This window comes from Trichechus manatus, unplaced genomic scaffold (genome assembly GCF_000243295.1).
Source record: "Trichechus manatus latirostris isolate Lorelei unplaced genomic scaffold, TriManLat1.0 scaffold00026, whole genome shotgun sequence".
Lineage (NCBI taxonomy): Eukaryota > Metazoa > Chordata > Mammalia > Sirenia > Trichechidae > Trichechus > Trichechus manatus.
In genome coordinates, this window is record NW_004443962.1 from 20,251,355 (window position 1) to 20,261,796 (window position 10,442).

General features: G+C 37.5%; 1 protein-coding gene across 1 annotated transcript in view; it reads right to left on the reverse strand.

Annotated features, from left to right (window-relative positions):
- The window catches only part of LOC111820092 (GRAM domain-containing protein 1C-like), a 56,605-nt gene extending 47,013 nt beyond the window's left edge, over window positions 1-9,592 (reverse strand). Inside the window, exon 1 of the mRNA XM_023728861.1 lies at window positions 9,582-9,592. The gene's annotated coding sequence lies outside the window, so the exon portion shown is untranslated. The remainder of the gene's footprint in view (window positions 1-9,581) is intronic.
- Window positions 9,593-10,442: the final 850 nt, after the last annotated feature.

The window sequence follows — 10,442 nt, forward strand, 5'->3', positions numbered from 1 at the left end:
TGTTAACCAATGTCATAAAACAGTATGTGTACTACTGTTTCATAAGAAACTATTTGTTCTGTAAGCCTTCACCTGAAGTACAATAAAAAAAAAGAATTTAAAGTAAATGGATCCACTGAGACTGAGGGAACCCACAAATCTATTGTCCTGAAATAATCTTTAATCCTTGAACTGAAACTATCCCATGAAGTCATCTGTAAACAAAACAACAGTTTAGCTCAATTAATAAACAATGTCAGCCTTGAACATTTCACTCTTTTAAAGAATTATCTATGTGCAATCAAGTGGAAGACTTCACTACTTCTATTCAATTGTACTGGAGGTTCTAGCAAGTGCAATAAAGCAAGAAAAGGAAATTTTAAAATATTCAAATAGGAAAGAAGAACATAAAGCTGTATTTATTTGAAGACAACATGGTCATTTATATAGAAAAGCCTATGAAATCTACAAAAAAGCTACTATAACTAATAAGTGAGCCCTTAGCAAGGTTGCAGGACATAAGATTAATATATAACAATTATACTTCTCTATACTAAGGAGATCTGGTGACACAGTGTTTAAGCACTAGGCTGCTAACCAAAAGGTCAGTGGTTCAAACCTACCAGCCACTCTGCAGGAGAAAGATGCAGCAGTCTGCTTCCGTAAAGATTTATAGCCTTGGAAACCCTATGGGGTAGTTCTACTCTGTCCTGTAGGATCACTATGAACCAGAATTGACTCAATGGCAATGGGTATATACTAGCAACAAATAACAAGAAATTAAAATTTCAAAATTAATATCATTTACAATGGCATCAAAAGATATGAAATGCTTAGGGATAAGTCTGAAATACATGTGTAAGACTACACACTAAAACTACAAAACACTGATGAATGAAATCAAAGAAGACCCAAATAAAGGGAGAGATATGCTGTGTTCCTGGATCAGAAGACTGTCGTTAAGATGTTACTTCTCCCAAATTGACCCACAGATTCAATGTAATCAAAATTATGATCACAAAAGGCTTTTTGTAGAAATTTACATGTTGATTCTAAAATTAAAATGGAAATGCAAAACACTAAGAACAGCCAAAACCTAGAAAAGAATAACATAGTTTCAAGAGTTACATTAACTGACTTCAAGACTCACTATAAAGCTATAGTCATCAAGATGGTGTGATGTTGGTGTCAACAAAGACAAATAGATCTATGAACAGAATAGGGGTCTAGAAATTGTTGTTGTTGTTGCTAGTTGCCACCGAGTCAATTCCGACTCATGGCAACCCCATGTGTTACAGAGGAGAACTGCTCCAAGGGGTTTTCTTGGCTGTAATCTTAATGGAAGCTGATCACCAGGACTTTTCTTCCACAGTACTGCTGGGTAGGTTCAAACTGCCAACCTTTAGGTTAGCAGTCGATCACAAACCATTTGCACCACCTAGGGAACTAGACCCTCACGTATATATGGTCAACTGATTTTTGACAAAGATGTCAAGGCAATCCAGTGAAGAAAGGGCAGTCACTGCAACAAATGGTATGGGGAGAACTGGATAACTATACACAAAAAAAAAAAAAATGAACTTCAATCCAGACCGTCCACGATATACAGCAATTAACTAAAAATGGATTATAGACCTATATGTAAAACTAAAACTACAAAACTTCTAGAAGAAAACACAGGAGTAAATCTTTATGATCTGAGGGTAGACAAAAGTAAAACACCAAAAGCACAATCCATAAGAGGAAAAAAATGATAAACTGAACTTCTGCTTTTAGAAAGGCACTGTTAAAAGAGAATGAAAAGGCAATCCACAGACTCAGAAAGCATTTGCAAAACATATATCTGATAAAAAATTTGTATCCAGAATATATAAAGAAGTCACAAGACTTATGATAAAATCCAATTTTAAAAATGGACAAAAAATGCGAACAGATACTTTACAAAAGAAGATACACAAATGGCAAATAAGCACACAGAAGTATGCTCAGCATCACTGGAGAAATGCAAATTAAAACTGCTACACTGCACATTTATTAGAATGGCTAACACTAAAAAAGACTGGCATATGAAGTGTTTGTGAAGATGCAGGGGAAGTGAAATCTCATACATTGGTGTCGGGAATATAAAATGGTACAACCACTTTGGAAAAAAAGAATTTAGTAGTTTTTTAAAAAGTTAAACATACACCTACACATGATCTCGCCACTCCACGCCTAGGAATGGATCCAAACAAAATGAAAAGCATGTACAATTTAAATAAGTGTACATTAATGTTCATAGTAGCTTTATTTGTAATAGCCAAAATCTGGAAATAGTCCATATTCCCATTAACAGGTGAATGAAAGAACAAATCATGGTATAGCCATACAATGGAATATTACTCAGGAATAAAAAGGAATAGACTATTGATGCATGCAACATCACGGATGAATATCAAAATAATTATGCTGATTTAAAGAAGCCAGACAGAAAAGAATACATGCTGTATGGTTCTATTCATATAAAATTCTAGAAAATGCAAACTACTTTGCAGTGACAGAAAGCAGGTAAGTGGTTGTCTAGGGACGAAGGGGCAGGGAGGGACAGAAAGGAATAATTACAAAAGGGCATGAGGACTTCATCAACAAAGTGAAAAGATAACCTATAGATTGGCAGAAATTTTTCAGGAACCATATATCCAATAAGGGTCTAATATTCAAAATACACATAAAATTTCTACAACTTAACAACAAAAAGACAAACAACCCAATCAAAAAATGGGTGGAGGATTTGAAAAGACATTTCACCAAAGAGAATATTCAAATGGCTGACAAGCACATGAAAAGATGCTCAATATCATTAGCAATTAGGGAGATGCAAATCAAAACTACAATGGGATACCACCACACCCCTATTAGAATGGCAATGATCAACAAAACGGAAAACAATAGGCATTTGCGACTGTTGTGGAGAAACTAGAACCCTCCTTCATTGCTGATGGGAATGTAAAATGGTGCAGCCACTGTGGAAAACAGTTTGGCGGTTCTTCAAAAAGTTGAGGAACAGCAATCCCAATCCCAGGTATATACCCAGAAGAAATGAAGGCAAGAACACAAACAGAAACCTATTTATTAATGTTCACTGCTGCACTTTTCACAATCGCCAAAGGTGGAAACAACCAAAACAACCGAAACATCCATCAACAGATGAACAGATAAACAAAACGTGATATACACACACGGAATACGAGTCAGCCATAAAGAGAAATGAACTCCTGATGCATGCCACAACATGGATGAACCTTGAAAACAACAGGCTGAGCAAAATAAGTCTGTCACAAAAGGACAAATATTATATGATCTCATTTATATAAAATAAGTAAACATACAGAAACCAAAGATTATTACTGTTTCCCAGGGGTGGGAGGAAGGAGGTGAAAGCGGGGAGTTTTTGCTTAGGGGGCACTCAGGTTATGTTAACGGTGGTGGAATGATTTGGAAAAGGATAGGCAGAATGGTTGCACTACTTGAAGGATGTAATCAATGTTACTGAATTGCTGAGATGGCATATGTTTTGTTAAGTATATTTTCACCAAAATTTAAAAAAGGGGGACACGAGGAAACTTTGGGGAAGATTAATATGTTTATTGTCTTGATTGTGGTGATGGTTTTATAGTTGAATACATACACCAAAACTTACAACTTATATACTTTGATTTAGGAGATAAAATTGGAGCCATTATTCCCTGTCTTTGAGTATAAAGAATGTGGCCCAGCTGGAGCTGGACTCACAAGGACACACCAACTGGGCCCTGAGGTATAAAAACAATAGCTACAACAATCTTGGAAAACATCTTTCAGTGAACCCTTCACATAAACAAGTCATAAACAGCACAAAAGACCCACATATTTTCCACTCTTATCTTTTTCTATTAGCATTTAGTGAATAGTAAGATTTGTTAGACCAATGAAGATCCTCCTGTCGTTACTGAAATCTATACCAATGATTATTAAGAAAAACAATTCAAAATTTAGAATCATGGTGATTTGGCAGCTTTTAGCCAATCTGTGAAAAGGTGAAGCTGTCAATGATTTTACCCATTTTGTAATGGCAACATATGCTGATGATTCTGTAACATTCCTTGGACTCAGAGAGACATGGCTCTGGTAGCATGCTTGTCCACTTTTCCCACTTTTGCCTCTTTGAACATATACTGAATGAAACCTTTCTTTTTGTTTTACTATTGAGACAGAGTCCCCACAGTGTTGCGTTAAAAATCCTGTTTCCTTTGCTGGGCTTCCTCCCCCTAGCTTTGCATTTGAATCCTGCTTTTGCTTGGAGGTTCTATGTAAACCCCATTGCACCTGCTTAGTATGATAAAGAATGTTGCTGACAGCATCATGTTGAGTGAATTTAGTCAGTCACAGAAGGACATATATTGTATAAGACCACTATTATAAGAACTCAAGAAAAGGTTTAAACACAGAAGAAAACATTCTTTGATGGTTACGAGGGTGGGGAGCAAGGGTGAGGGTTATTCACAAACTAGATAGTAGACAAGAATTCTCTTAGGTGAAGGGAAGGACAGCACACACTACAGGGGAAGTCACCATAATGGGACTAAACCAAAGCTAAGAAGTTTCCTGAATACAATCAAACACTTTAAGGACACAGTAGCAGGGGCAGGGGCATGGGGACCATGCTTTCAGGGAACATCTGGGTCAACTGGCATAACAGAGTTTGTTAAGAAAATGTTCTGCATCCTACTTTGGTTAAATGGCATCTGGGGTCTTAAAAGCTAGCAAGCGGCCATCTAAGACGCATCAATTGGTCCCAACCACCTGGAATAAAGGAGAATGAAAAACGCCAAAGACACAAGGAAAGTATTAGTCCAAGAGACAGAAAGGGCCACATAAACCAGAGACTTCATCAGCCTGAGACCAGAAGAACTAGGTGCTGGCCGACTACCACCAATGACCACCCTGATAGGGAACACAACAGAGAGTCCCTGGTGGAGCAGAGGAAGGGTGGGATGCAGAACTCAAATTCCAGTAAAAAGACCAGACTTAATGGTCTGAGACTGGAGGGACCCCAGAGAGCACGGCCCCCGGACTCTTTATCAACCCAGAACTAAAACAATTCCCAAGGCCAACTCTTCAAAGATTGGACTGGACTGTGGGACATAAAATGATACTCATGAAGAGGGTGCTTCTTAGCTCAAGAAGATACATGAGACTAAATGGGCAGCTCCTGTCCGGAGGTGAGATGAGAAGGCAGAGAGAGTCAGGAGCTGGTTGAATGGACACGGGAAATCAGGGCAGGAAAGGAGCAGTGTGCCGTCACAGTATAGGGAGAGCAATTAGGGTCACATAACAATGCATGTATAAATTTTTCTATGAGAGGCAAACTTGAATTGTAAACTTTCACTTAAACTACAACAATAAAAAATATATATATAAAGAAAATTAAAAAAATAAGAATGCTGCTGACTTAACTTGTATGAACTCCCTACTTGTAAACCCCTTAAAAGTAACCTGTCTGCTCACCCTTGGGGAGCAGTCTTGGCAGCAGCAGCTCCAACTGACTCCTTTCCTTGTACAATGAAATAAAGGTGCCTTTCCTGTTCTCCCACCTCGGTCTCTTGTTTATTGGCCAATGCAAGTCAAGCCAAGCAAGAACCTGGGGTTTCCACCCAGTAACATTTCTGGTGAGCCAGCCAGGAGCCATCTGCTAGGTTCCTGAGATGGATCGGACAACAGACCGGCCCTGATGTCTGGCACCACCAGGAGACCTCTCCTGGAGACCCTGAAGCAGCTCTGGAAGCTGATTCACCCAGACCCAAAACATGACTGTGGGAGACACAAAATGCACCTGGGTTGTTTGGTAAGTACCTAGGTAAGGCCTTAGAAGAGTCCCAAGAAGCAGGAGGAATTGACTGCTGAGGGCATAAAAGGCTCAGATACTGGTTAAGTTGGTGCGCCGGATTAGGTTGTGTGTGTTAACTGTTTGTATCCAGAGAATGGGGAACGTTCAAGGGATCCCGGAATGCAGCCTGCTAAGATGCATCCTTAGAAGTGGGAACAGAGACTCGGACAGACATGGCTCTGGCAGCATGCCTGTCCTTTTCCTACTTTTGCCTCTTTAAATATATGCAGAATAAAACCTTTCTTTTTGCTTTACTAAACTTTACTGAAAAAGAGTTAACAGTATAGTCGTTGCAGGGATTCTAAAGCCACGAATCCAGTTGACCTTGAGGAGACCTGGACTGTGGAGCAGAAGCCGGCAAAAAAAAAAGAGGTCCTATCTTCCGGACCCACGCATTTGCACTCCACACTCCTTTGACACCGACGGGGTGAGTGCTCTCGGAAAACAAGCCTTCGCTTATTCTTTTTGTTTTCTTTCTCATGTCTTCTTAAGTTTTGTTTGGCATATTTCTTTTGAAAACCAGTTGTTTGATTAAAGAGAATCTTTTAGATTTTTTTTTGCTTGATCATTTGGTTAAGAGTGACGTTTACTAACTTCTGGTTCACTGCAGTTTAACGTCTGGATTCAGGCGCTTGAAACGTTAAAGGGACTATAAGCCACAAAACTCGAGCACGGGTTAACCAGTAAAAGCCATTAGGGCGGGCGCCGGCACTCATCACGAGTGTTAGAGATCTCCATGACAGGATAAACTGGTAGCAAGACAGGCTACAGCACTAGAGAAAACCTGGAAAATAGTGTTCTGTTCTGCCAAATTCACAGGGAGAAGTGGTAACTCCACACCTGTTTTATGACATAGTTTCTCAATAAAAAAATCACAATGTTAAAATTAAAATCAGCAGCAGCTACTTTAAAATGCTTTCCAATTAAAGGAACTAGTATATTTAAGGTCTAAAATAAGAGAGCAGGTCTCTAGCCAACAAAATGAATTAAGTTTAAAAAAGAAAACCAAAAGCTAGAACCTTACAGCTTAACATTTTTGATAAATAAGCTTGGATTTCTTCCCGCAACTGAGACACTGGTTTAGGGTTCATATTTAAAAACACTATATATCCCAGTCCCCAGTCTCTGAAGTCATATAGCTTCAAGAAAGCTATTAAAAGGACCACTTCCAACTTAGTAGAGACTTTTTTTAAGACAAAAGAAAAAATGTTTTTTTTATTTTATCGTTGCACTTTAAGTGAAAGTTTACAATTCAAGTTAGTCTCTCATACAAAAATTTATACATACATTGTTATGTGACCCTAATTGCTCTCCCTATACCGTGATAGCACACTGTTCCTTTCCACCCCTGATTTCCCATGTCCATGCAGTCAGCTCCTGACCCTCTCTGCCTTCTCATCTCACCTCCGGACAGGAGCTGCCCATTTAGAAAGACAAAAGAAAATTTAAAAAAAAAATTGCTGCTTTACTACCGTTACCAAAACTTAGAGCGATCCCAATCATAAAAGAACTGTAAACAAGTTCTATTGTAAGAGAACTCTAAGAAGCAAAAAAAATAATAATAATAATCACAATGAGACACATCTAAAATGGCCCAGAAAAAAATGTTTTCACCTCTAACCAGAGACTTAAGGTTATATCCATCTCAATGAATTCGTCAGTTAAACAGAAACTTTGTGACTTCCAAAGCTAATTGATAAAATCTTTAAGGGCTAAAATTAGATTGAGAAAAACAGAAACAAAAACTTGGAATGTTTAAAGAAACTTCATTTCAACAATTATGTTTTATGGTATACAAGCTTAAAATAATTTCCAAGATATTTTAGGTAACTACAGATATTGAGTAAATAGATACTGGTCATAATTTAAGTCTATATACTTTTGCTTTTTACAGCACAGACACAAAAAATTGGGTCTGCTAATGAGTGTGTTCATTTTTGCCATTTTAAAAGGATGCACTATAATAAATATAGAACAATGTTTAAGAGGTTTATTAAAAAGAAATTTATTTAATATGGTCAAAAGTTTTATTTGCCTGATTAAAGTTTAATGGTTTAACTTATGAGATTTTTAGAGTTTTAATGTTAATAATGGAGCCCTGGTGGCACAGTGGTTAAGTGTTTGGCTCCTAAAAAAAAGGTCAGCAGTTCAAATCCACCAGCTGCTCCTTGGAAACCCTGTGAGGCAGTTATACTGTGATAAATGTTTATCTGTCTGACTAAAGTTTAATGGTTTAATTTATGAGATTTTTAGGAGATTTAACATTAAATAATACATAAAACAAAGAACTGGGTTTCTCACTGTTAAAATAACAAAAATATTCTTTGATTTCTGAGTTAAAGGGTTAATTTATTCTTTGTATAATCTGCCTTGAGGACAAAGGTTCAGCCTCTCATTAAAATAAAATTCCTGAGTCGAAAACCAAGCCAAACAGCTTGAGAGAAAAAAAAAATTATATAAAGGAAAGGTTTATTTAATTTGTTATAAACTACATAAAATGTGCAGTCAGTATCAAAAGAAATGCCTGATTCTCTTTGGGTCAAAATTTATATGTGAGTATTTCCTCTTATGTTTTTGCTTAATATTAGACAGCAAATGCATAATATTATGCCATAGTTTTATTATTGTTTCTTGGCCGCAGCTTTATTTTTTTCAAATCTAGCATCAAAGCCAAAGGTTTGACTGGGGCATCCACATCATTTACCTACGAAATCTTTGTATTACTATTCAGGTATTTAGAGAGTTGATAATCTTGGCATATCCTGACTATATGGTATTATGTCTCAAAATTATTATATATCTGAAGCTCTTTAAAAATAAGGTTAATCATTACATTTAAAAATATTTTTGTCTAAAGTTTTTTTAAACCAACTTTATTTGGCTCTGAATTTTATAATTAAGAGTATTATGTTTATAAATTAATCATGGCCATATTAAGATTTGTCGTCTACAGATAAATTTTTACTTTGCTAATTTGCTTAAAATGTTTGACCAAAATATCTCAACAAAAAGATGGACTATATTAGACTTATGACAAGAACTGTGACTGGACTGAATCAAGATTTCCAAAACTCTTATGTAGAAGCTGACGGGTTCACAGACTGCACCTGATCAAGAATCACATGGAACAGAAATTAACTACATTTAAGACTGAGTAAAGGAATACTATGGGTTTTATGTGGAAATATTGCTTATGTTTTAAGGTCCTACTTTCTGGATATAAGAAACCATTTTCCTTTCTCTAAATTATTTACTAATGGGTTTAGATATTGTAACTCTTGAATTAGAAGTTCTTACTGGTAAACTTAGCAAAGTTGTGAATATCATAGCCAGAGAAGTGTCTGAAACTCATTCGAGTTATGATTTTACAAAATAGAATAGCATTAAAATTCCTATTAGTTCTCTCAAAAAAACAGTTTTGTGACACTTCTGCTTCTGAGAAAGTGACCTATGACTGTTAAAATGTAAACCAAGGAAGGGCAGCTAGCCCTCGAGAAGAACACTTAGTATGTTTTAAACAGATTAACTGAAGACCTCCAACAGGAGAGATCCATCCTATATTATCTTGCTAATCATGTATTCTTCAATGAAAATTTGGTTGTCACATGTTGTCTTAGGCTGGGTTCTCTAGACAAGCAAAACCAGTATAGTGTATAAATATATACAGAGAGAGATTTATATCAAAGAAACAGCTCACGTGACTGTAGAGGCTGGAATGTCCCAAGTCCATGGATTAGGATACAGGCTTCTCCCGATTCACACAGCCACAGGGGCTGGGAAACCCAAGATCAGCAGGTCGGAAAGCAGGGCTCTTGCTCACAGGCTGTGAATATCGACAGATCTCAAGATTGGCAGGCAAGAACACAAGGCTTCTCCTGATTCACGTAGCTGCAGGGGCTGATGAATCCAAGATTGGCAGGTTGCAAAGCAGGGATCTGCTCACAGGCTGTAAAGATCAACGAATCCCAAGATGGGCAGATAAGCTGCAGCCCAAGTTGCAAGAACCAGAGGTCAGACGAACAGGAGGCAGCCGCAGGATCCAGAGTGCGCAAAAAGTCAGAACATCTGCTTATATTTGGATGCAGACCACACCCCCAAGGAAACTCCCTTTCAACTGACTGGCTACTCACAGCACACTCAATCATGGGAGTGATCACATATAAACACCGAGAATCATGGCCCAGCCAAGATGACACAGAATCTTAACCATCACAGTCCACCCCTTGTCAACCTGGCACATGTACACATCTCCTCAAACCATACACAATCTCCGAATAAAGACAATTACAAAGTCATACTTGTGTCTAACATGATACAACTAACACAAGTACAATCAAAAACACACTAGCCCTGTTTACAGCTTATATTTTATAAGTGAAGGAAACAAAAATATTTGATGCACATCTACAAAGCAGAAATACTCATAACAATTACAGTCCCCGTTTCTGCAACTGGTGACGTAGCTGTAACTGGTATTTAGAACTACCTTCTTCCACCACCCATTCCTTATTACCTTTGCCCTCAGCAAGCACCTCAGCTGGTCATGGTTCTTTGCCTC